Source organism: Petaurus breviceps, unplaced genomic scaffold, assembly GCF_028583685.1.
Source record: "Petaurus breviceps papuanus isolate PSGF00001 unplaced genomic scaffold, PetGlider_PUasm1.0 688, whole genome shotgun sequence".
Taxonomy (NCBI): domain Eukaryota; kingdom Metazoa; phylum Chordata; class Mammalia; order Diprotodontia; family Petauridae; genus Petaurus; species Petaurus breviceps.
In genome coordinates, this window is record NW_027186457.1 from 27,909,651 (window position 1) to 27,935,789 (window position 26,139).

The window sequence follows — 26,139 nt, forward strand, 5'->3', positions numbered from 1 at the left end:
ACTGCAAAAGAGAACTCCCCTTGGCATCCCTGAAGATGATATATTTTTTGTTCAGTGGTTTTCAGTCACGTCTGACTCTTAGCCCCATTTGGGGTTTTCTTGGAAGAGATACTGAATTTGTTTGATATTTTCTTCTCCAGCTTCTTTTACAGATGAGGAAACTGAGGCAAACAGAGTTAAGCGATTTGCCTAGGGTCACACAGCTACTGTCTGAAGACAGATTTGAACTCAGGAAGATGAGCCCTTCTGACTACAGGTCCAGAACTCTATCCATTGCGCCACCTAGCTGCCTGCTGATGACATTTTTACATTTAACAACCCAAGTTATCTACCACACCTAGAAATTTACAGACAAGAGGGAAAGGATCTTTGAGATGTTACTCTAAAGCATGCAAAATAAGACCTACATTGATATTCTCCCTCTGCCACTCATTTGCTGAATGTAGATTAGTTAACCTCTCTAGGCCAGTTTCCTCAGCTATAAAATGAGGACTAGATGATTTCAGAATGAACAATTCAATGAAATTGGTCCCTTTCAAATAAATAGGTAATGAGAACATATACCCCTCAAGATGGTAACACCTTAGGTTTAAATCTTGCCTCTGACACTCACTAACTATGTGACCCTGGGCAAGTCATGACCTCTCTATGCATCAGGTTCTTGTCTATAAGTGTAATAATAACACTGACTTCAAAGGCTGTTGAGAGAATCAGATGAGATAATGTGGACGAAGTACTTTATAAAACAAAATGCTATATAAATATCAGTTACAATTATTCAAAAATTGTCAAAATGATACTTTATGAATACTAATAGGAAATAATTAGTCCTACAAAGGACAAATGTCTTTAAGACACCAGGGTTTTACTATATTCTCTAAGTATTAGCTTATAAGTTTGGAGTTGGAACTGAGGACATTAATTTGCAACAGGGAGAAATCTTATCTTGAGGAAAGGAGGCAAAGTTGCTCTTTTCATTCTAAAGGCTTTTCTTAAAGGGCCAAGCAAACCGATGGTCCCTCAATCTGTTCCCTGGGCCCTTGCTACTTTCGAAGGCTTTTTAGATCTGACTTCCTTCCATGCTCTCTGAGGTCCAGTCAGATTGGTCAATTGCTGTTCTATATACATGATCCTGCATCTTCATCTCCATACCTTCACACTGTGTCCCCCAGACCTGGAATATAATTCTATTCTCTCCTCTACTCCTTAAAATACCTCATTTCCTTCAGATTCAGCTCAAGTACCATGAAACCTTCTTCATCCCCTCCAAAACAACTTTATGCTCATCATTATGCATTCTATATTTACTTATATATGTAAATGTTGTTTCTTCCATTAGAATGGAAGCTCCTTGAGGGCAGGAACTATTTTACATTTGCCTTTCTATTCCCAGGACTCAGCACAGTGACTGACACATAGTAGGTACTTAATAAAATGCTAATTGATTACTTATAAGGGGCAAAGTTTTCCAGTTTCCTTGAGTCAGGAAGGCATATGTTGAAGCGCTGCACAGACCGGATGTGTAACTTTGGCCAATTCACCTGCCCTCTTGATGAGCCCAGATGACTCTGACTAGAAGCTATGGAATACTTGCTAAGGAGTTTCCTAGACAGATGAAAGCACAGGTTCAGTACACACTCTATCTCCCCTCCAACCCCCAAGAAAAAAGAAATGAAGGAAGTAGACTAAATGGTTTCTAAGGTACATCCAGCTCTAAATTTGTTGATATATTTCAAGACTAAACTCCAATATCTCATCTGTGATTTTGATATTAAAGTGCTCTATAGCACTGTGATGAAACAAAACCCAGCTTAAAAAAAAAGCTTTCTCATTAGACCTCTGGTGTTTTATAGATATCTCAAACTCAACATGTACAAATCAGAGCATGCTACCTTTCTCCCCTCTTTCCTACTTCCATTTGGGCATCACTAGCCTTCAAGGAGTCAGCCGTGACTCTTCAGTCTCTCTCACCTGACATATCCAATCAGTTGCTAAGTCTTATCCATTTCTCACCTCTAACCTCTATCCCCTTCATTCTATTCACATCACCCCCTTTAATCCCCCCCACCCAGTACAGTAAGATTGGGGTATTTGCTGTTTCCCTTCCATAACATTCCATTTCCTGCCTCCACATCTTTGCTCAGGCTCTTTCTTCCTCATCTCCACCTCTCAGAATCTTCAGTTCCACTCAAGACTCAGTAAAAGAGCCTGCTCCTTCAAGATGTCTTTCCTAACTCTCCTACTTCAGAGGTTCTTAATCAAGCGTTTGTCAACTTGCTATTTTTTTTTTAAATTTTGATAACTGTATTCTAATATAATCGGTCTCCTTTGTAATCCTATGTATTTTATCTTACGCATTCAAAAACATTATCCTGAGAAGGGATCCTTGGACTTTGCCAGACTGTCAAACGTGGGGGGGGGGTAGGAGTGGGGAGGTAGTGGTTCATAACACACAAAAACAGTTAAGAATTCCTGTCCCATTTGTTACTGGTAACTCTCCTTCCCTTAATCACTGTGCATTTATTTATTTGAACAGGGACTGGGCTTATAATTTAATTGATATAGTGATACATATTTTCTGTAATTTATATTCTTAGTGAATTGCCTGAAATGCTGAGAAATAAAATAACTTGTCCAGGTTTACACCATTAATATGTTTCAGAGGTGGGCCTTGCAACCAGGTCTTTCTGGCTCTGAGGTCACTTCTCTATACAGTAAGCCTTGTACACCCCTTATATTTACTTACTTGTGAATCTGTTGTAACGTTCTAGCAGAATATGAACTTCTTCAGGGTATGGCCTGCCTTTTCTTTTTGGATCCCCAATGATTAACACAATGCCTGGCACATTGGAGACACTTAATAATTGCTTCTTGACTGCCATCTGTTCAGACTCCTGGTTTTCTTCATGATCTAGGTCAATTTTTACAGGCCTTCCCAGTCCCTTCAGCTGTTGGTGCCCCTTCTTCCCCCCCCCCCCCCACCTCCCACATATATATTCCATATATGCCTATTTAGGTAGATGTTATCTCCCCATTAGAATATAAACTCCCTGGTTTTGCATTTTTGCTTTGTTTTCCCAAGGCTTAAGACAGTCCTTCTCTGTGTTGTTCAGCTGTGACCCCATTTGGGGTTTTCTTGACAAAGATATTGGAGTGGTTTACCATTTCGTTCTCCAGTTCATTTTACAGATGAGGAAACTGAGGCAAACAGGGTTAAATAAGTTGCTCAGGGTCATACAGCTAGTAACCACAAATTTGAAGTCATGAAAATGAGTCTTTCTGACTCAAGGTGCACCACTCTATCTACCTTACCACGTAACTGCCCCAAAATAGTCTTTGGTACATAGTAAATATTTAACGAATGTTTGTTAGTTGATTAAAATGTACTGCTTACACACATAACTGTGTACACGCATATGTGTATATGTATATATGTGAGTATATATAAGTACATAGACACACGAAGTATGCCACCAATCTAAAATCTCTCATAAAATGCTCCACCTTATCAAAAACTTCCAAAATTTCAATATACAATATGACTTATTACAGTCTTAGTTTCTGGCACTGTCTTGCACATAGTAGGCTCATAATAAATGCTTGCTGACTAAATTCCTTGATGGATCAGTAGTCACTCTAACAAATATACAACAGTTTTTAGTTTCTTATTTAAGATAGTAATTAACTGTATTTCTTTAAATCTTTACACCCATGGCTCGGAAACTACCAAATAAATAAAACACCTTATGACACTTTCCAAGCGGTAAAAGCGGTGTAAACTATCATTCCTAGCTGCTTCAAATGTAGCAACTGACATGAGTTACATTGAATCAATAAAAATTTGTTTTTTTTATAGAACCTATAGTATTCAAGCCATCACCCCTCACACTCCTTCCTGCATGTACCAAAAAAATAAAAAATAAAAACCATAGCTGGAACGAGGAAGTTTCAGTTGAAAGAATTAATCACTGCCGTTCATTTTTTTTTTTAAGTGACCTGGGAACTTTAAAAAGCATCCTCTCAACCACCCACCCCACCCTACCCCACCCCACCCCTTTTTACCGGAACTACACAGTTCCAAATTCTTGAAACCAATGAGGACAGAATTGGTTTCACAAGCCTGGAAGCCTCAGTACCTACCTCTATCATTAAGTACCAGTGTCATCCTAAGACAATCCCTTGGCTACGATCAAATCACATTTCCGAAATGCTTACCCTTTACTTAGGCCAGCACAGGGCACCACTTAACCTTCCTATGCCTCGGTCACTTTGGAGCTACACTATGACACAGACATGATCATAAGTACCCAAACACATGCCGAACGAGACAATGTTTCTCTGAGTTTCTCTGAGCAGGAGGATGATTTACTGTTTTGGTTAAAGAAAGCCCCGGGGAGAGTGAAGACGAGATAGTTTTCCTATTACCAGTTCGCTGGGCAATTTGACTGCCCCCTCCAAGAGCACCCCCCCACCCCGTGAGAAAATGACACAGCACCGAGGGAGGCGGGGGGCTGAGGACCCTTCCAGCATCACAGCCCCCGGGGACGAACGAACTGGCCGCCCGTCCACCTCGCTCCCAAGCCAGCCCCCAGCCCCTCGGCCAGGCCCGGGTGGGTGTGTGAGAGGGGCACGCACAGCAGGGAGCGCTGGGAGGAAGAGGAGAAGGGAGGGAAAAACAAGGGAAAGGGAAGGGAGGAGGCGAGGAAGAAGCGGGGGGAGAGGGAAGGGAGACGAAAACAAGGAGCAGGGGGTCGAGAGGAGCGGGGAGAGAAGGGGGAGGAGTGGGGAAGAAGGGAGGGGGCGGCCCCCGCAGACACTCCCCCCGACCCCGGGCCCTGTCACCCGCTGCGCTCCCCTCCGGCTCGCGGGGCTCCGGCCCCAGCCCAGCCCGTCCCGTCCCGCAGCCCTCGTTACTCACGCTCCGCTCGGGCTCGGGCTGCTCCAGGCTCGGCGGCTCCGCCCGCCCGCCCGCATCGGGCCCGGCTCCCGAGGCCCGCTGGCTGCCCCGCGCCCCGGCCCCGGCCCGGCCCGCTCCGCTCCCCGCTCCGCTCCGCTCCGGGCGCGCCTCTCCCTCGCGCCCGCGTCTCTCTCGCGGCGCCCCCGCCCCGGCTTCTCCCTCGGCCTCCGGCTCCCCCCCCCCACCCCGCTTTTTTTTCCCTTTTGTCTCCAGAATAAACTTTATTGGTCTCTTTTTCCGCTCACATCATGTAAACAAACAACGAGCTCCTCGCCCCCGCCCCCCGCGGGCTCCGGGAGGGGAAGAGCGAGCGAGCCAGCAACCTCCCAGGGGCTGAGCCTGCCATGCCCCGGAAGCACAGGCCCAGCGGGGCGGAAGTGAAGCCCTGGCGCCGGGCGCGGAGGATGGGGTGGGTGGGGGGGAACGGGGGGAGACGGGGCGCGAGGAGGGAGCTGCGGTGTTTCAGTGCGCCTGCGCGCGCGCTTCCACCTCTCCAGTCCGTTCTCCTCCCTCATCTTCTGTTTGTTTCTGAGTCGCTGTCTCTCTCTCTGCCTCCCCTATATCTCTTTCTGTATTTGTTTCTGTTTCTGCCTCTTTACGTCTGTCTTCCTCTCTATCTCGATTCACTTCTTTCTCACAATCTCCTTCATTCTCTCCCTCTCTCTTCTCTTTCACATCCTCTCAATGGGTTTTCCATTCTCCCCATTCTCTCTGTTTGCCTGTCTCTCCCCGTCACTCCCTCTATCTTTCTCTTTCCTCTCTCCTTCCCCCTTTCCCTCACTGAAACCCAGCAGACGTTGATCTCCCACTGCACAGCTCTGTGCACTAAGAGAAAGAAAGTTTTATCCAGCTTGGCCTCAAGGCACCTTGAGCTCACTGTCTGGGAAACGATATGATCCCCAGCAAAAACATTGTAGCACTCAATGACCCTGATCAGTGGGTTACAGTAGGTCAACAACCCACCAACCTAAAGCCCAAATATCAGGGAGGTTTGGGAAAGTGAGATTTGTGCAAGAAGAGTTTGCAGGGGTATAGGTGATGTATGTAGCTGGGTTCTCTTATCTAATCCAGGCGAATCTCATTTTTGTAGGTAGCACAGTGGATAGCTTACTGGATTTGGAAGTCAGAAAAACAGTTCAAATCCTGTTTCAGATACTTCTAGCTATATAACTCTAGACAAGTCACTTAATCTCTGTTTTAGTCGGTTTACTTAATGGTAAATTGTGGATAATAATAGCACCAATTTCTCAGGGTTGTTGTGAGGATAGAATAAGATATTTGTAAAGGGGCTTTGCAAACATCAAAACACTATATAAATGCTAACTGTTATTGTTTGTGTTCACAGGGCTTAGCACAGAGCCTGGCAACGGCAGTAGGCACTTAGTAAATACTTGCTGATTGACTAAACTCTGGGTGAGCTCTATGACTCAGACTCACCATCATACTAACCACAACCTGCTGTGTGACTTAGATTTTTAAAACCAGTTTGGTCTAAGTTGCCGTCCTGTCTAAAGTTAGGAGGCTCAATAAATTAACCTTTACACATCCTTTCCATCTTTGTTGGGTAGAAGAATTTGCTCTTCCCCTCTGCCCCTTTCCTGACTAGTGATCTGGGGGGAATCACTTTACCAGAGCTTGGTATCATAGAAAGAACACTTGACCCAGAGCCAAAGGACCTGGACTCAAATCTATCTTTTGCAACTTTATTACATCTGTATAAATTTGGACAGATCATTTAAGTTTTCTAAGGCATCTGTTTCCAGCTCTGCAAGATGAGAAGGTCGATGCCTTACAGCTCTAAATCTGAGATGGGAAGCAGTGGGAGGTGGAAGGAATACAGATTCTGGAGTCAGAGATCCTGTGTTCAAATATTGCCTCTGATTTTTACCTGTGGGACTTTGGGCAAAATACTTAACTGTTTCAGCTCTCAGCTTTCTCATATATAACATGAGGAAGGATTGATGTGTGTGGACCAAATGGCCTCTGAGGTACTTTCCAGCTCTAGATCTATGATCTAATCATCTTGTAGTGCTAGAGAGCAGAAAAAGCACCAGATTAGGAATCAAGAACTGGAATTTCATCCTGACTTTTCTATCAGAGTCCACTACTGTGACCTTCCCTGGGTCTGTTTTTTCATCTGTGGATTAGATGACCTCTAAGGTCCCTTCTAGCTCTCTATGCTTCTATGATCTATTTAGGTGCTTTGCAAACCTCAAAGCATTATATAAACTTGGGTTTTATCACCTCTCTGGGCTTCAGTTTCTTCATCTGTAAAATGTAGATCTCTGTTTCCTTTTAGCCCTTCTCTTAAGAGAGCACATGAGCCTATTTGTTAGCTAAAGATTAAATTTGGGACTTTGGCTGTAGTTAGTGAATGTTTGTCTTTTAGTACCACAAGGTGATATGGGATGGCTCCTGTTTTTAAGTGCTGCCAAATGGATGGACCAGATCTTACCAGCTTCCTTGGAGCGGATTTGTGTGAAGGGAAGCCTAGCCTCTGGGATTTACTCCACCTAGTGGCCTTTTTGAGCTTAGCGAGTGTAATCCTATAATAGTGAGCTGGGGAACAACGTCCCTGAGCATGTGCACCTCATAAATTCACAGGCTCTTAGAATTGAAAAAGACTTCGGAAGTCATCTAGTTCAGTAGCATGATTGTAGTGGAGAATCAGAAGCCCTGGCTCTGAACTCCAGAGGTGTCCCTTGGATAAATTCTCTGGATTCATTTGCAACATAAAGTGCACGAACTAGGATCTCCAAAATGTCCCATACCGTTCTAATTCCTGCAAATTAAACTTCCAACCCAGTGTAAGGATCTCTCTCTTTCTCTCTCTCTCTCTCTCTCTCTCTCTCTCTCTCTCTCTCTCTCTCTCATACCTGTTCTACATATAAAATGCTAATACCACATGTATGTGTGATATGGTCGCAACTTTTCTGTTAATAGACCTGCCCCTTCTTTTATTGATTTCTCTGCCCTCCATGCTTTTCATCTCTTTTTCTTTCTCTTCTGTCATCCTAAACCAACTCTTATTCCATTTTCCAGCAACTAACCATAATTTTACTTCTTGTTGTAAAAACTGTTTTTAGATCAGTTCCAGTTAGAAGTGGTCTCACTAGTGGTCACCTAGTCCAACCCAGAGCAGAAATCTCTCCTACATAATAATTGATTGCTATTTAGTATTGTAAGGCTTTATATACATTGGATTCCCTCCTCCCACCCACCCCCACTCCCATCACGGCCTTGTCATGGTGGAGGGATTCAATGAAACTATAAGCTATGCCACATAGGGTTACCCAAGATGGACAGGTCTCATAATGAAGAGTTCTGGTAAAAGGTGATCCATTGGAGAAGGAAATGGCAAACCACTGCAATATCTTTGCCAAGAAAATCCCATGGACAGCACTAACATGGAATAACTGATTGGTTTAAGATTGAGAAACCTTAAAGGCTGGACACTGTAATTTTATTTAATTTAAATGTAGAGTACATCAAGCTAAATGCCAGACTGGATGAATCAAAAGCCAGAATTAAGGTTACAGGGAGAAATATCAACAATATCAAATATGTAGATGATACCACTCTGATAGCAGAAAGTGAAGAGGAATTTAAGTAAGAAGCCTCTTGATGAAGGTGAGAGTGTAAAAGCTGCCTTGAAGCTTAACATAAAAAACAACACCACTGAACTCAGAGCTTGGCAACTGGTCCCATCACTTCCTAGCAAATAGAGGAAGAAGAAATGGAAGCAGTGTCAGATTTTATATTCTTTGGCTCACAGATCACTGCAGACAGCAACTGCAGCCATGAAATGAAAAGATGATTGCTTCTTGGAAGGAAAGCTATGGAAATCTGGACAGCATACTAAAAAGAAGAGATATCACCTTGCTGAGAAGTTCCATATAGTCAAAGCTATGGCTTTTCCAGGAGTGATAGATGACTGTGATAGTTGGATTATAAGGAAAACTGAGCACTGCAGAATCAAAGCTTTTGAATTGTGGTGCTGGAGAAGACTTTTGAGAGTCCCTTGTAAAGCAAGAGATCAAATCAGTCAATACTTAAAGAAATGAATTCAGTCTATTCACTGGAAGGTCAAATAGTGAAGAAGTTGAAATGCTATGGCCACATACTGAGAAGATGGGTCTCATAGGAAAAGACCCTGATGTTGGGGAAGATTGAAGGCAAAAGGAAAAGTGGTCAGCAGTGGGATGAGATGGATAGATGGTATCATAGAAACAACAAACATGAACTTGGACAGACTTTGAGAGATAGTGGAGGATAGAAGGGTGTGGTGTGCTATAGTCTGTGGGGTCACTAAGAATCAGAAACCATTGAATGACTGAATAACTACTACATTGAATCCTCACAACAAATCTGGGAGAGATGGAGGATGGATGAAGAAGCTGAGGATCAGAGAAGTGAAGGCCTTGTTAACACAGCTTATAAATGTCTGAGCAGGATTTAAACTTAGACCTTTTCATAGAGTAGAGCTGAAGAGGACTTAATAAGAAATCTAGTTTAACTCATCTCAGTTGAAGAAAATGAGACCTCAGGTGACATCAGGGTAATTTGTTGGTAGAGTATAGAGTGCTAGACTTGGATTCAGGAAAATCTGAGTTCAAATCAGACCTCAGATACTACCAGCTGTATGACCCTAGGCAAGTAACTTACCTTCTCTTTGCTTCACTTTCTTTTTTTTTTTTTTTAAAGCAATTGGGGTTAAGTAACTTGCTCAAGGTTACATGGCCAGTTATTTCTGGGGGGTGTTAAGTATCTGAGCCCGGATTCCATCCCCAGGTCATCCTGACACTGGGGCTGGTGCTCTTACTCTCTGAGCCACCTGGCCACCCCACTTTGCTTATTAAAATCATTATTAAAATGGGGGCAGTAATAGCCCCTCCCTTCCCCAGGGTTATTGTGAGGATCCCATGAGATAATATCCATAAAGCCCTAGGCAAACCTTAAGACATTATATAAATGGAAACTGTTACTGAATGACTTGCTGGAGATCGCACAGATAATATATATTGGAGTCAGGATTTGAAACAAGGGTCTCTGGCTCCAGAGTCAATGCTCTTTCCACTATATCACACTTAACTCTATCACTTTCTAGTCACTTTCTAGTCCTGCTTTCTCTAGTAGACCATTTTGCTTCTCTGTAGCATTTCTATTTCCTTCAACCAAATCCTTGCAGGTTGTGATTTCCAACTCCCTCTGTTCTGGTAATCTTCTGAACTGGCTCTAGCTTGTCAATATCCTTCTGAAAACATGACAATCTGAGATTAACAATGCACCAGTGTGTTCTAGCCAGGGCAAAGTACAGAGGGTTGTAACCTCCTTGTTTAGGATACTATATTTCTATTCTGGAGTCTAAGAGTATATATATATTTTTTAATTTTTTTACTTTTATATAATCTACTTGTTTAGGCTACTATATTTCTACTCAGGAGTCTAAGATAATAGTAAGATAATATAAACAAAGATAATATATAAAAAAACTTTTATATAACACTATTTACTAATGTTGACCCTGCACTTTACTAAAAAAAAAACAAACAGGCATTTTCCCCCAAGAACTATGTTATCTTCCTTCCTAGACTCCATCCTGTACTTGTGAATCATTGGCATGGGGTCTATTAAAGTACAGTGTCATAGGTCACAGAATCCATCCTTGTACCTTTGGCCAGGATTCTACAAATAGACAAATAAATATTTTGTTTTTGAGCTTAAGTCTCCTTCTCTTGCCCAGACTGAAAGTGCAGCATGGGGTCAGGGATCAGTGCTGATCCCCACAGAAGCTTTGGTTTGCATCCTTCACAACCAAGGCTGGTTCGTTCCTCTTAGGCAGCCTGGTGACCCTCACTTACCATATTGACCTCAGGCTTAGTGAAGACACCCAGTGGTGTTTAGCTTTATTGTAGTTCAGAATTCCTGAGCTCAAGCAATCCACCAGTCTTAACACATCCAATATCCTATGTATTATAGTTGTGAACAACTATGCCCAGAGTCAATGTTTCAAAGACTTCCATGGGAGAACATTTCATAGATTCCCTTATAAACCCATACAACTTGTTGTTGTTTTTTTAAACAGATCTCAATGTCAGGAAATTTCCTTACATCCAAGTCCATCATGCTGCAGTTTAAGGCATTTCCTCTGATTCTCTCTTTACTGGACATAGAAAACAGCTGGTCACCATCTTCTGAATACAAGTGCTCAAAGGATGTTGTAAAATATAGTAGGCTGTGCAGATTTTTGTTCAAAGTTTGCAATACAGAATTGCCCCTCCAGTTTCCATAATCCCTTCTACAAAAACCAGGACAATTCTGTAACTTAGAAAATGGCAGACATATTTATAAAATAATATTTGAAAGAAATATGTCTAACAACCCCAATGCTAGATAGATCAAGAGGAAAGCGGTTATCAAGACAAGTGTCATCCTCTACCTTCCAATGCTTAATCTTGGTGTGAATGTAACCCTCGGTTCTCAAAGGCAGTGGCAATTTGTGTAAGCATCCTTTCTCCACACAATGAAGTACAAGGTCTAACTGCTCTTAGCAAGTTAGAAAGGCTTAAAGTATGGGCCCAGGGATAGACCAGCCTAGCTAAACCTGGAGACTCATTCCCAGGTTTGCTATGGGGGTAATTCTTGATTAGTCCTCAGGCAATATGACCTTTGAGATTCACACTGATAAAATTATATCTCCTTGAAAGATTAGAGGAATGCCAACCAGACAAGCTTTTTTCTTTGGAGGAATAATTTAATGAATATCTGCCTGCATTTTCTACAACTGTGCATTGAAAAGAGTATTGACTTTGGAGTAAGAAGGATCTTGGGTTCAATCAGCCAGTTAATTAGCACTTATTAAGCACCTGCTCAGCGTCAAGCACTGAGCTTGAAAGAGGCAAAAGATAGTCCCTGCCCTCAAGGGGCTCACATTCTAATAGGGAAGACAATAAGCAAACAATTATGCATAAACAAGCTATATAGGAAGTAATTAAAAGAAGGAAGACTCTAGAATTAGGAAGGGTTGGTAAAGGTTTACTGTGAAAGGTAGGATTTACTTGGGACTTGAAGGAATCCAGGGAAGCCATGATGTAGAGATGAGAAATGAGAGCATTCCAGGCATGGGGGATAGTTAGAGAAAATGCTGGGATACCAAGAGGTAGAATGTCTTGTTTGTGGAACAACCAGGAGGTCAGTGTCACTGGATTCAAGAGGTCATAGTGGAAAGGAGATGGGGGCAGGTGATGAAGGGCAGTGGATATCACAAAAAGGATTTTATATTTGATCCTGGAAGCAAGGGAATCAATGGAGCTTATTATTCAAATCTCACTTCTGATACTTATCATTTGAGTGACCTCCTGGATCTCAGGTTCTTCAACCTGAAAATGAGGGAGTTGAACTACGATAGACAGCCTCAGAGGTAAGTGCCCTCTAGCTTAAAATACACAATCCAATGATCCTATGAAAGTCAGGATGATAACAGGATCTGTTTCAAGAAGTGGATAAAGTGCCATAAATGAATAGAGTGCTAAACTTGGAGTCAGGAAGATCTGAGTTTGAATTCTGTCTCATACCAACTAGCTGTGTGATCCTGGACAAATCATTTACCCTCTGTCTGCCTCAGTTTCCTCATCTAATAAAATAGAATAATTGTACCTACAACAACAGCAGCAACAACAACCTCCTGAGAGTCACTTTCTAGTAGTCAGAAGCATCCCTAACTTGGCCAACTGTCTACATACATTCCTCCATTTGGCATTTAATGCCTGATATAATCTGACTCCACCCTTTCCCCTGGGCTTATTATACATCACTCCCACTCCTAAAGTTATGTTCTGGTCAAACTGGCTCTGTCACTATTTGCTGCTGACAACATTCCATCTCCTGCCTCTATGCTTTTGCCTAATCTGGCCCTCTTTGTAGGAATCCTTTCATTCTTCACCTCAGCCTCTTGGAATTCCTGCTTCCCTTCAAGAATCACCTCAAAGACTTCCTACAATGAGTCTTTCCAGATCTCTGAGGCATTAGAGTGCCCCCCTGTTCTTGAATAACTTTGTGTATAGGTGATATTTACTAATTTAAGAATGTGTTTTCTCCCCTCCATTGAGGGCAGAGGATGTTTAATTTTGGTCTTTGTGGTGGTAGGTGATATAGCAGATGGAATACTGAACTTGGAGTCAGGAAGACATGAGTTTAAATTATGCCTGATACTAACTAGGCAAGTCATTTAAACCCCTCCCAGCCTCAGTTTCCTCATCAGTAAAATGGAGGAAAGTAATAGTGCCTATCTTGCCAAATGGTTACAAGGATCAAATGAGATAATAATATATACAAAATTATTTGCAAACCTTAAAGAGTTATATAAAGCTAATATTATTGTCAGGTCCTAACACAGGGCTTGGTCAGCTGATCCACATTTAACAGATATTTATTGAATTCAACTGAATGCGCTACTGACTTACGGTATATTTATAATGAAATGGGAAGATGTTACCATTACTGAAAGACTGAATCAATGACCTGGATGTGGTATATTCAACTGCACCCAAAACTTTGGTCATTTTGTTTCTGAGGAGGGAGCAATACTATTTGACAAGACCTTGGTTTCTGAAAAATCCTACATGGAAATACATTCCTTATCTGAAGAGGGGCTAAAATAGTGACTGAAACAAATTAATTTTGCAGATGATCCAAATCTGTGAGGAACAGCTAATATGTTTTGTGAGAGAACTAGGTTTCCAAGATTTTATTGACAGGCAAAAATTAAAATTTTATCACAAACAGAACATAGTTTTTGGTTGTTCAGTCATGTCTGATTCCTCATGATCCTCTTTGGGGTTTTCTCCACAGAGATATTGGAGTGGTTTGCAATTCCCTTCTCCAGCTCATTTTATAGTTAAGGAAAATTAGGCAAACAGGTTTAATGACCTACACAGTCAGTAAGTGTCTAAGGTCAAATTTGAACTCGAGAAAAATGGTTTCCGGCCTCCATGCCTGGCACTCTGTCCACAGCGCCACCTAGTGATCCGGAAGGAACCTTAAAGGCTATCCAGTTCAACCCCCTTACCCCCCCTCCCCTTTTGTAACAGATAAAGAAACTGAGACTCAAAGAGGTTAAGTCCAAGGTCACTTCAGTCATAAGTATAACAGGTAGGATTTGAACACAGGATCTTAGTCTTAAAATTCAATCTTATTTCCATTCTACCCCAGAGGACAGAGCTAGGAAAAATGGGTCAAAGTTGCAGACATATATTTGGGCTCCATAAAGTAACAGTTTCCTAATGATAAGAGTTGTTTAAAGGATGGAATGGATTATATCATGAGTAGTGAGTTCATTCGCCTTCATTGAAAATTTTCAAACAGAAGCTGAATGAGGGATATGTACTGGTACCAGTTTTAAACTGGTTCTCCAAAGCCAATTGTTAAATTTTCAGTGGGAACGTTTAGCAAAGGCTACGAGTCAGAATCTTTTTGTTGTTGTTGATTGTTTAGACTTAAGAAAGTAATGCAGAAAATGTTAATAATTCAGATTTAACTTTTGTCTTGCCTACTTTTTTTTTTTAAAGCACCATCAGCAAACCCTTGAATTGGGTGACCAATTTTCAGGGTAAATTTAATAGGAAGTCAGAGGTCAGTGGGAACTGCAACTGAAGACTGAGCCTTCAGAGGGACGCTCCCTACTTTTCTATATTTGAGCTATAATGCTATGTGTCTTGTCAGGATAGGAAAACTCTGGAATATCCTCTCTGTTGTATACGGATAAAGCCCATGACAGAGAAATGTTTTCTTTGGAGAAGAGTTAGCAGGCCATATGCTTCTTGCTGGGAACCATGATAAACTACAAGAGGAGCCATGTGTTCTGAGTAAGGGTTGCTTTTTGCTGGTTGTTGTCATTTTCCATGAGCTCTTCAGTGAATTTTGTTTTCTTGAACCTGTATGTGATGGCACAAAATCCAAGGAATGGGATACCATGTTTACTTTTGGTAATTATGCCCCCAGAAGCCTTTGCATAAGTCAACAGCTTTAAATGTACCCAATTAAAAAAGATGGTGGAAATTTTGCTGGGGAGGGGGAAAGGAGGAAAGATTCATGAAAGAAGTTGCCAAGAAGCAAGCAATTTGTGGCCAGGAGCAATGCTGCTGGAAACTAGGTAAGCAGTGAATGACCATCCAATAACAATATAACCGGAGAAAGAGCAGAAACAGAAACTGGAGGTTAGAGAGAGAGAGACAGGCATTGATTTGACAAACAGGTGAGTTAGTGGGGACCCAGAGCTACAAAAAGGCTATTGCACCAGTTATGAATGACTAATGTGCTTATATTGTGTTGGAGACACCAAAGTGTTAAGTGAAAGTGAGATTAGTACTCTTCTAAAGGTAGGTGTGTGAGTATGGGACTTTTGGCAATGATTGCCAGGAGGCTTTAAAATCGGATCTAATTCCAGTTCCTTTGAATTTGCAGTCATGTGGTTTGGTTTACTAAGAGGAATATCAGTAGGGGCTAATGACTTGTAGGTTTGTAGATGACTACCCCTAAACCAAGAACCTGGGGTTGGGGGGGCATAGGTGACAAAGGGCCACAACTGAGATGGGGCCCCAGAGATACACATAGAAGTTTTCTGTTTTGAGTTTCATGAACTAAATGCTTTCAATGGGCGTTCCAGTGACAACAAACTAGGTAGTGTCACATAGGGTGTGTCCCAGATATTTGGGTGGAGGCACAAATCTCCACTTGCCTTTGAGAAGTGCAAGATTCCCTACGGTATATCCAAGTCCTTGTTAGACAGCCTTTGAAAACAAGGGTTGAATTTTTAAATTACAAGACTACAGTAGTAATGTCCTCCTACTCAGTAAATGTGTTAAATACCAGCTCATAATCATACTCAAAAAGGAAGACATTAAAAAAAAACTCTAACATGGAAACATTGGCATATCATTTGTTTCACTGTTCAAAAATATAATTCGATCCAATCCATATTTAATAATTTATAAGATGTCTTAGTCACTAAAAATATAAAGTGTGTGTGTGTGTGTGTGTATGTGTGTGTGGTTCCTCATTTCATGTAGCTTCTAATCTAATATGAAGAAAGGACATATACACAAATAACTACAATTTAAGGCAGAATGTGATAAGAACAGAGAAGAGGTCCAGACAACATGCCACAAAAAATTTAAGGAGGGAGAAACAAATTTCTTTTTTTTCTCAGAATTTATTTATTTTTAGTTTTCAAACATTCATTTTCACAAGATTTTGAGTTACAAATTTTCTCCCCATCTCTGCCCTACCTCCTACCCCAAGACGGCAAACATACTGAATAGCCCTTCCTCCAGTCTGCCCTCTCTTATATCCCTCCCCATCCCCTTCTTTCCCCCTTCTCCCTTACTTTCTTGTAGGGCAACATGGATTTTATACCCCATTGCCTGTATATCTTATTTCCCAGTTGCATGTACAAAGAATTTTTTAACATTTGTTTTTAAAACTTTAGTTCCAGATTCTGGGAGAAAAAAATTTCCTCTGGGGGCACCAAAGAAGGTTTCATACAGGAGCTGGCATCCGGACTGGGACTTGAAGTAGGAAAGGATTTCAACAGATAGAGATGGAACGTATCATGAACAAAGGCATGGAGCTGAGAGAGGATAGCATGAGAAAGAAGAATGGGGAATATTTCACTCTGCTATCTGAAAACATTGACATTCATAGCTTCTAAATGGGCATTACGTGACCCCTGACTAGCTCTTGCCATCACTAGAAATGTATTGCTGGTTATATAGTTTGATAGGGAGATCCTGCAAAATAAAACCAGCAGAAAGGAGTTTTGTGGTAAGACTTCAGGACATGAGACCTCTATCTTTAATCCCCAGAGTAAAAAGTTAGATAACTGAAATTCTGAGGCTCAATTTTTTTGAAATAATGTATGTGAAAGGAGTCTGCAAACTAGAACTTTGTATAAATTTAAAGTATTGTGTTCAGGATGACTATCCAATTGCAAATTCTACAAGCCTTTGATATTAATATTATTTTGATGACAATGACTCTGTTTCTAGAGCTGCTTGTAGTAAATTGAGAAAAAGGAATATGTATGTATGCTAATAAATGTGCATGTATGTGAATGAATTATGACACATAGGTGAAGCTAACTAAATGAGATTTATGATAGTAATATGATACTAAGACTAAAGAAGTTCAGGGAGTGTGGACCAAGTCAGTGATGTGAGAACTGTGGGTTAAGAAGGACCTGAAAGTGGATAATAGATTTTGAGATGGAAGAACCTTAGAGACCATCTTCATATCACAAAAAAAAGGAAGCTGAGATCGAGAGATTGAGTGATTTACCCTAAGTTACACAAGGCAGTATCTGAGGTAAGTATCTTCCTGACTTCAGGTCCTACCCTCTATCCAAAAAACCAAACTGCTCAATTGGAGCTATTGTGGAATGTGACCTGAGTAGCCTGTAACCCATCAAATAGGGAAGAAATTAACTAGAACTTTCAAAAATGCAACTGGAATGCTATTCCACCTTCTATCCTACCTCAAGCCATTCTCTTAACACATTTCTCAAAATACCACCTTGGGAGATTTGATGTCATGAAGATATTACATTTATCACCCCCACGCCCAACCAGTGCAAGTGTAAGCTCCCTGAGAGAAAGGACCATTTCATTCTTTGTGCTTGTATCTCTGTCACTTAGCACAGGTGGTAAGTATTTATTAAGTGCCTGCTGTGTACTAGGCACTATGCTAAAGGGCATGCAAAGAAAGGCAAAAGGCAGTTTCTGCTTTCAAGGAGTTCACAGTATATTGGGGGAGACAAAATGCAAACAACCACGTACAAATAAGCTACACACAGGATGAATCAGAGATAATCAACAAAGAAAAAATCCATTACCAAGGCAAATGTTGGCAGAATGGTGGTCCAAGAGGCCAAGTGTCACAGTTGCCACAGATGACTGAAATGAGTCACACTAAATAATCTCAAAAGTCTCTTTAGAATCTATATATACAACAACAACAATAGTAACAATTAACATTTATATAGTGGGATATAAAACATTTAGATACCTAAGAGACAGGTACTATTATTCACATTTTACAAAAGAGAAAGCTAAGGCAAACAGAGACTAAGTGATTTGCCCAAGGTCACATAGCTGGTAAGCATCTGAGGCTGAATTTGAACTCAGGTCTTCCTGACTGCAGGCCCAGCACCCTACTGACTGCCCCTATATAATGAATGGATAAATGAGGAAGCAGTTATTCAGAGCTTACTGTTTGTTGGGTGCTGGGGGAGCCACGTAAAGAAAAACTACAGCTTGCATTATAGTTGGTATTTAGTTATTTCAGTCATGTATGACTCTTTGTGACCCCATTTGGAGTTTTCTTGGCAAAGATACTAGAGGGGTTTGTCTTTTCCTTCTCCAGCTCATTTTACAGATGAAGAACTGAGGCAAACCAGGTTGAATGACCTGCTCATGGTTACACAGCTAGTAAGTGTCTGAGGCAGGATTTGAACTCAGGTCCTCCTGACTCCAGGGCCAGTGCTCTGTCCATAGTACCACCTAGCTGTCCTGCATTATAGGAAGGGGCAACAAGACATGTAGGGGAATGGTAGCCCAGGAAAGGGGAAGTCAAAGGGCTTGGGGAATAGACCTAAGGGCAATCATATGATGTGACCTTTTCAGAAGAATTAAATTGGGTTGAGTTGGCTCTGGGAGCTAGAGGAAGAAAGGAATGGGAAGGGAGGGGGAGGAGTACATGCCCTGTAGCTTGGCAAGAAGATTGTGGGTTCTGGTGCCCAGAGCAGACTAGATGTAGTGAGCTCTTTGAGGTTGCTCTGGAGTCATCTCATGGAGCCAATTGCTAAAGTGAGCACTTGCACCTTAGAAATCGGCAAATGCTACAAACCAGGACTTGACCTATTGTTTTATTGATTTTCTTGACTTAAAATGATGAAAAAAATGTTAATAAATTTGAAAATGTGTCTCTATGCATTTTCCCTGGGTTCAAATCTTATTACTAGTATTTCATAGCTGTATGATTGTAGACAAGTCACTTGATCTCTCGGAACCTCGCTATACCTATGGAGTCTACTTCAAAGGATTTTCTGGGGAAGGAGTGAGACAATGTTTAAAAAGTGCTTTGTCAACCTTCCACCCTTAAAGTTTTGTATAAATCTCAGCAATTATCATCATTATTATTATAATTGCAGATATTTACATAGTTATTTAAGCTTTGCAAAATGCTTTACCCATATTCTCTCTTAAGCCTCACAACTAACTTAGGAGGTAATTGTGAAATTATTCTTATTTCATTTGTAAATGAAAGAATGGAGGTTCAGAGAGATTAACTTGTCCAAAGCTAAACAATTATTTTTCCCTGAAAACTCTTCCCTTTTTCAAACTTCCTTATTTCTGTTGAAGGCATCACCATTCCTTTTCTCCCTATCATCCTCACTCTAGTCGCTAAATCTTTTCCTTTCTATTTCTTCAACATCCCTTGCATTGGATCCCTTTTCTCCTCTCCTATAACCACCATCTTCGTCCAAGGAGGCTCTCATTACTTCTTGTCTACATTATGGCACTAGTCTCCTGATTGGTGTTCTTGCTTACCTGTACACAGGGGTTGAATGTTGTTTGGACAGTGTAGCACCAAGGTGAAATGCAAAATGCCTTATCAACCCCCTGATTTACTGCATGTTCTGATGATGTTCAAGTATTAGTTTCTAGTGTATTCTAGCAGTAGTTATAAATCACTGCGTCTTATTTTAAGTTATTCTGTTAATGCTTGCTATGAGTCTTTTTATGTTTAGCATTTCTAAACAGATTGTATAGGAATAAATACCTGTTTCATGCCTGAATCACATGGCACATTGTGAATCAGGCATGAGACCCTCTCCCTTATGGGGAAATACATGTGAAGTATATGTGACATGAACTATAACCTAAGGCTTAACTAATTTTTTCAGCAGAGCATGGGGTAGAGGGATTTGATAAGCAGAAAAGTGTGAAAAGCCCTCTCATTAGAAACCAGGATGCCTGAGACTGAAATCAGTCCAAAACCCATGGATTTGTATGGAATAGGGAGTAGGTCATCAGACTTTTCAGCCAGTTTCCTAATATTAGAATTATTTGCATTTTCAAGCTCACTGAATTTGATAATTCATAAACAAAACCCATAAATGACTTGCTATAATATGTGAGTAATGTCTTTTATTGTGCCTTGCCTCTGGTTCCCTTTGTGAGCATGTGGAATTCTCATATGACCAAGAAACTCCCAGGGCCACAAGGATGTCTATTTATCATGGCCTTTTAATGATTTGCTGCCATCTCGTACAATCATACTAATCCTATGTGATGTTCATTTTAATAAGTAGATTTTTGGTGTTGTAGGAGTACCCACCCCCCTTAATTAGACCTATGATTTTTATTGGAGCAGAGAGTTCCCAATCAGGAATCTTTTCTACCAGTGCTGATTGACACCCCTTCTATAATTGATCAACTCAGAGAATTGCATGGGGGTACTAAGATTAAAGTTTAAAGACTTACTCAAGGTTACACAGCCACTGTCTAGCACATAAAAGTTTGAAATCAAATTTTGAACCTAGCAAAACTGACTATATACTACCAGGGGTGGGGAATCTGTGGCCTTGAGGCCACATGTGTTCCTCTAGGTCCTCAAGTACAGCCCTTTGACTGAAGTTTGGATTTAGTCAAAGGGTCACACATGAGGACCTAAAGGTCCACATGTGGCCTCAAGGGTCACAAATTCCCCACCCCTGTACTATACCGTACTGCTTCTGAAACCCTTATTAGGTAGTTGGATAACTAGAATAAAAAGTAAAAAAAAAAATCAGAGTCAAAACTGGGAGAATATTATGTGGATGTGCCATCATATATTGAGCAGTAGAAGGTGAGGATTTCAGTGTAGCATTCATTGAGGACCTGTGTATTAATGGAAGAAACTCATGTGATTTTGGGCAGATGATCTGGTGAGGAAACATCATTAATATCATTTAACATAAAATAACAGCACTGGCCTTAGAGCTGGAACGTCTGGGATTGCATTCTAGCCATACCACTTACTATCTGTGTGATAGGGACAAGTCACTTCTATCTGTGATATAATGACCCTCCTCTGGGTCTTTGTATTCTCATTTCTAAAATGAGGGGGCTAGATTAGGCCCATCCTAAGGTCATTTCTAGCTCTAAATCTAAGATTCTGGGTCTTGCTTCTTCTGGAATAGGATGCCATGGGGCTAGACTTCAGGGTACTTTTAGAATTCTTAGATTGGTACTGAAGGAAATGCTAGCTGGGTAGGGCAGTTCTGACCTCATTCTGAGACTTTCAAGACAAATGCAAGAGTCAGTTGTTTTTAAAGCTAGGACTCACAGTGGCGGAAGAGACTCAGGAAGAAGGGTTTCCTGCCCATCCAAGGTTTGAGGCCCCTCAGAGCTTCCTCTGACAGGCCATGCTTCAGCTCCATTACAAAGTTCATTCTTGTGATTTCCCCCTTCACACCAAGTCTCCAGTGCCCACAAACAATTTTTGACCAAAGAATATTGGTGATTGCTTTGTTGAAGGTCATTTCTTCCTACAGATCAGAGGGGAAAAAATCATTGCCTGAAATGGAAGAAAAATGGAAATGGGGATGGCTGTTACATTATTTCATTAGGCAAATAGAGTAGCATAGTTAGAACAGAAGCATTGTCCTTTTAGGCAAGGTAGATAAAAGTAACTGGAGAGTTTCTGACCCCCTAGCTCATCCTCCCACCAATCAATTAGGTTAGAGCTAAACTTCAATGTGCATCTTTGTAATGAATAACAATAGCTGATATTGATATAATGCTTCTAAGTTCTGCAAAGTGAATTATTATGCGTGCCTCCATTTGAGAATCACAATATCCATGTGAGGTAGATACTACTGGTATTGTTACCTCCATTTTTACGGATGAAGAGACTGAGGCTCAGAGGAGTTTAGCAACTTGCCTATTGTCACACAGCCAGTAAAAGTCAGAATCAGAACTTGGGTTTTTCTTTCTACGTGTCTGGGACTTTAACTACTATGTCAGGTTGAATGGGTGATATCTCCTACCAGAAAAAAAAAAAAGAATATAACTATCTGCAAAGTTTGAATTCAGTTATCCCTTCCACATTGCAACATTCCCTATTACAGTTTTGATATATCATGGGTTGGCATAAAATATTAAATGGGAATTTTTTGGTGGTGGGGGGAGAAGTTTTGTGGAAGCTGCAGATGACATATGAAGGCCAGCAGACCACACAGAAAAAGTTTAGAAATTCAAATGCATAAAATACATACATAGTATTGTATTCAACTCAAATTTTACAATGAGGTACTATAAACACCCATGAAAGAAAAAGAAAAAATTCAGACTTCTTCTCTGGTGTGACAGGAGGGTCAAAAAATTTTACGCAGATTTTCCAGATCATGGGGGCATCATTCCCTTAAACCCAAGATGTGGAAGGGATTAATATACCTACTTCATCCTAGGGGAATTTAAAAGTTAATCAGCTCAGAGTTCAAGGAAGCATGAACTATCCTTTCTCTCCTCCTTGCCTCCCTCCCCCCCCCCCCCCCCCCACTGGTGAAGCTGTGTGATAGAGTTCAAAGAGGGCCAGATCTTAAACCAGGAGACCTGGGTTCCTATACTATCTTTGATCTTACTGGGACCTGAGGCAAATGGCTTAACCCCTCTATGCCTCAATGTCTTCATTTACAAATATGCAAATTATCAAATGAAATTTGATGTGGGTATTTCTGCTAGAGATGTAGCTAGTAGCCCATCCAGGCTTACCCATCTCTCTTTTCTTGATCAATTCTGCCCATAAATTCTTATCCTTATTAACATCAGGCTACTGGTGGAGTTCCAGGACCATCCACAAGTTATCTGGTATTCTTGCCATGTGACTGTATCATCTTCTTTTCCAGTGATACATTTCCTTGATTGCATCCTTTCTCACTTCCTAATTCTTACAACCTGCTGAAGGCCCCCATGCTTTTTTTCCATTGCCTTTTGAGTGGACAAGCTTCAAGTTAAATTCTTTGGGGCCTATAGTGCTCTATGACTGATAGGTCTTCAACATATCAAAAGCATATTGGTATTAAAATAATGGGTTTCTGCTTCAAGAAGTTTGGGTCATCAGAAACACTTTGTAATTTCCTAAAGTTAATTCTGTCACTTTTTCTCAATCAACTCTAGGTTCATTTCATCTTTCATTTGCAGTGCCTATGTGATGTTTGTGTGTATAAGTGTGTAAATATCTCTATCAGGGACACACTGACTGATCTTTAATTTTAATTTAATTAAAGCTCCTTTAATTCCAGTACCTTCCCTCTGTTGATTATTTCTACTTTATCCTGTCTGTAGCTTGTTTGTACACAGCTGCTTGCATATTGTCTTCCCCATTAGATTGTGAGCTTCTTGAATCCTGGGTCTGCCTTTTTACCTTTCTTTGAATCTCCAGCACTTAGCACAATGCCTGGCACTTAGGAGACACTTAATACAGTTTTATTGAGTGAACAACATACAAGCATGCATGCACACATGAATGTATGCACACACAGTAATGGGCAAGCTTTATAATGTATTCATTCAGTTTCTTATCAAAGCCCAGAGAACAATCATTCTTTATTCACTTGGTTTTATGTGGACATATTGGCCAGACTCTTTACAGCAAGGGTTCTTAACTTTGTGTGTGTGTTTGTGTGTGTGTGTGTGTGTGTATTGGACCCCTTTGGTAGTCAGTCTGGTGAAGTCTTTGGACCCCTCCTCCAAATAATATTTTTAATGCATCAAATGTGTGGGATTGCAAAGAAACAAACTATATTGCAATAGTTACCAAAGTATAATAAAAAAAAATAAACCTTGGTTCATGGGTGCCAGGTTAAGAGTCCCTCCTTTAGAGTGATTATGATCTCATTTAGGAAGCTCTGTCTTATAGGGCTTAATGCAATTAACAATGTTATCCACAATCAGTAGCATCTAAAAGTCCTTGCCATCTATAGGGAAACCTTCCCTTCTCCTTTGAACAATGGAGATAATACTACTGGCATTATTAGGAAAGCACTTTGTAAAGTTTGAAGCGCCATAGAAATGTGAAATCATAATGGATAAAGAATGTTCTGCTTTGTCCATGAGGAGTTGGACTGCTGGCCAGCTGGAAGGGCTCACTTGCATTGGCTGGGAAAACCCACCCTGGTTATTATTAGCTGATGGCAGATTTTAAAGTGTGCCTTAGTGAAACCAGTCTAGTTACTTTGTTAGCCACATCCTATAGACCTGAGAGTAGACTGACTGACTAAATTCCTATGATAGTCAAGAAGAGAAAGAAATTTATTTTAATAGGTGAATAAGAAATTGCACTTAAAAAGGGGAAGAGGAAATCTGTCATTGCTGGTGGCCACCAGAAACCCTACAAGGTAAGACAAGATTGTACAATCACGGTGTCTCATCGATGGAGGTGACATTAGAGGTATCTAATCCAAGCCATACCTGAAACATGAAATACCCTCTACAATTTCCCCACAAGTGGCCATCTGTCTTCTGCTTGACCACCTCTCGTGGAGGGAACACTCTTTTTTCCTAAGGTAGTCCAGTTTCCTTTTGGCTAGCTTTAGTCACTAAGTCATCATTCCTTCATTCAAAACCCAAATATATTGTATTTCTATGAAATGACACATTATATTTATATGTTCATATGAAATATATGCAAGGTAATTTGGGGGGGAAGGATAAGATATATATGTATTTATCGATATGCCTATCCCTATAGTAATATTTTGCGGGGGGGGGGATAAGAGAAACTAATATTAAAACCAGTTCTGGTAGGGTCACAAGTTTTCATTTCAATTTTGTGTAGCCCTAAGTATCCTTATGTGATCAATGATATTAATCAATAAGTTCTAGTTTTACTTTAGAGGACAGTGATGGCATGGTTGGTAGCCTATGAATATATAATTACAGTAACCACAACAGTAACAGGTAGCATTTATATAGTGCTTTAAAGCCTGCAAAATGCTTAAATTTATAGTCTTATTTGAATGTAGTAACTGATGCCCCTCCCAGAGAGCTCCAGTCATAAGCCTCATGGCTGGAAACATGTTTGTGTGAGTGACAGGGATGAACTGGGGCAGAAATAAATTTTTTTTAAGGGAGATTGATTTTGAACGTAATGATCAAGGGTGGGGAGGTGATGCCCTGCTCATAACAGCTTGTGCATGCTTCTTCTTCATCTGCCCTAGTGAGACTGTGATGCCTAAACTGTTTATACATCCTTTCAGGAAATTGCTTCAGACTTGCCTGTTTTTTTTTTTTTTAAGATGTTCTCTATTCCCCAGGGAGATTAGGTTCTGGGTTTTGGGCATTCACCCTCTTGGTACCAGACTTAGTTCAGATACCTGATCAGCCTAGCCCACTGCAGGCTTGAACTTCCCAACCCAAGAGATCCAGCAGCCTCAGTCTCCCCAGGAGCTCAGATTACTGACCTGGACCATCAGGCTTCCATAAACCTGCTCAGCATTAAAGGGACAGAGATTAAGTTAAATGCTTAAAGCTACTAGCCACAGAGAATGCAAGCTGGAGATTGGGGAGGGGAAGCCCCAAAGCCTGAAAGTGAAACCAGTGCTTGCTCAACATCTGGTACCTCCCTGGGAAGGGACCAACAAAGCCTTCCGTGTTCCTACATTGCATAGACAAAAGTTGATTACTGTGCACGGGGTGTGGTTGTGAGTGAAAAGTTCTGAGTAAAACCTGACCCAGACTTAGATTTGAGTGATGGGGAAGAACTTCAAGATTTTCCTTGCTCTTCTTTTGGAAGGTTGGTAGAGAGAACCTAAAGGCTTGCAGGCTGATGCATCTGGTGGGTCCATTGTTTTCAATCCAGTTTAATTTTTCTGCTATTCTGATTGAAGGCATGTCTTTGTAAATGATTTTCAGTGAAACTCATCAGGTAAAGGACAAGTTGGAGGAGTTAGTGGAATGGGGGCTCAAGCCATGCTATTTGATTGGATGATGGTACTAATACAGTCCCTAGACTGACATAAGATATCACCTGTGTAGTGAACCCAAGAGCACAGTGTGGCTGATGTGCCAGAGCACCCTCTGCTGCTGGGAAGTGTACATCACATGCAGGACTTCTTGGATAGGGACTATTTGGGAAATTTATTT

The 26,139-nt window shown here is 41.0% G+C and overlaps 3 protein-coding genes across 5 annotated transcripts in view; 1 reads left to right on the plus strand and 2 right to left on the minus strand.

Annotated features, from left to right (window-relative positions):
• Window positions 1–5,034, minus strand: part of PIK3CA (phosphatidylinositol-4,5-bisphosphate 3-kinase catalytic subunit alpha) — a 104,646-nt gene extending 99,612 nt beyond the window's left edge. The window contains exon 1 of the mRNA XM_069104823.1: window positions 4,919–5,034. The gene's annotated coding sequence lies outside the window, so the exon portion shown is untranslated. The remainder of the gene's footprint in view (window positions 1–4,918) is intronic.
• MFN1 (mitofusin 1) overlaps window positions 1–26,139 on the minus strand; it is a 468,570-nt gene that overhangs the window by 252,770 nt on the left and 189,661 nt on the right. The gene's annotated exons all lie outside the window — the stretch shown is intronic.
• Window positions 17,174–26,139, plus strand: part of ZMAT3 (zinc finger matrin-type 3) — a 54,583-nt gene continuing 45,617 nt past the window's right edge. Inside the window, exon 1 of one of the 3 annotated variants that reach the window (XM_069104822.1) lies at window positions 17,174–17,317. The gene's annotated coding sequence lies outside the window, so the exon portion shown is untranslated. Of the gene's footprint in view, window positions 17,318–25,708; window positions 25,832–26,139 lie in introns of those variants that run through there. The other 2 variants (XM_069104819.1, XM_069104820.1) reach the window with 2 other exon arrangements.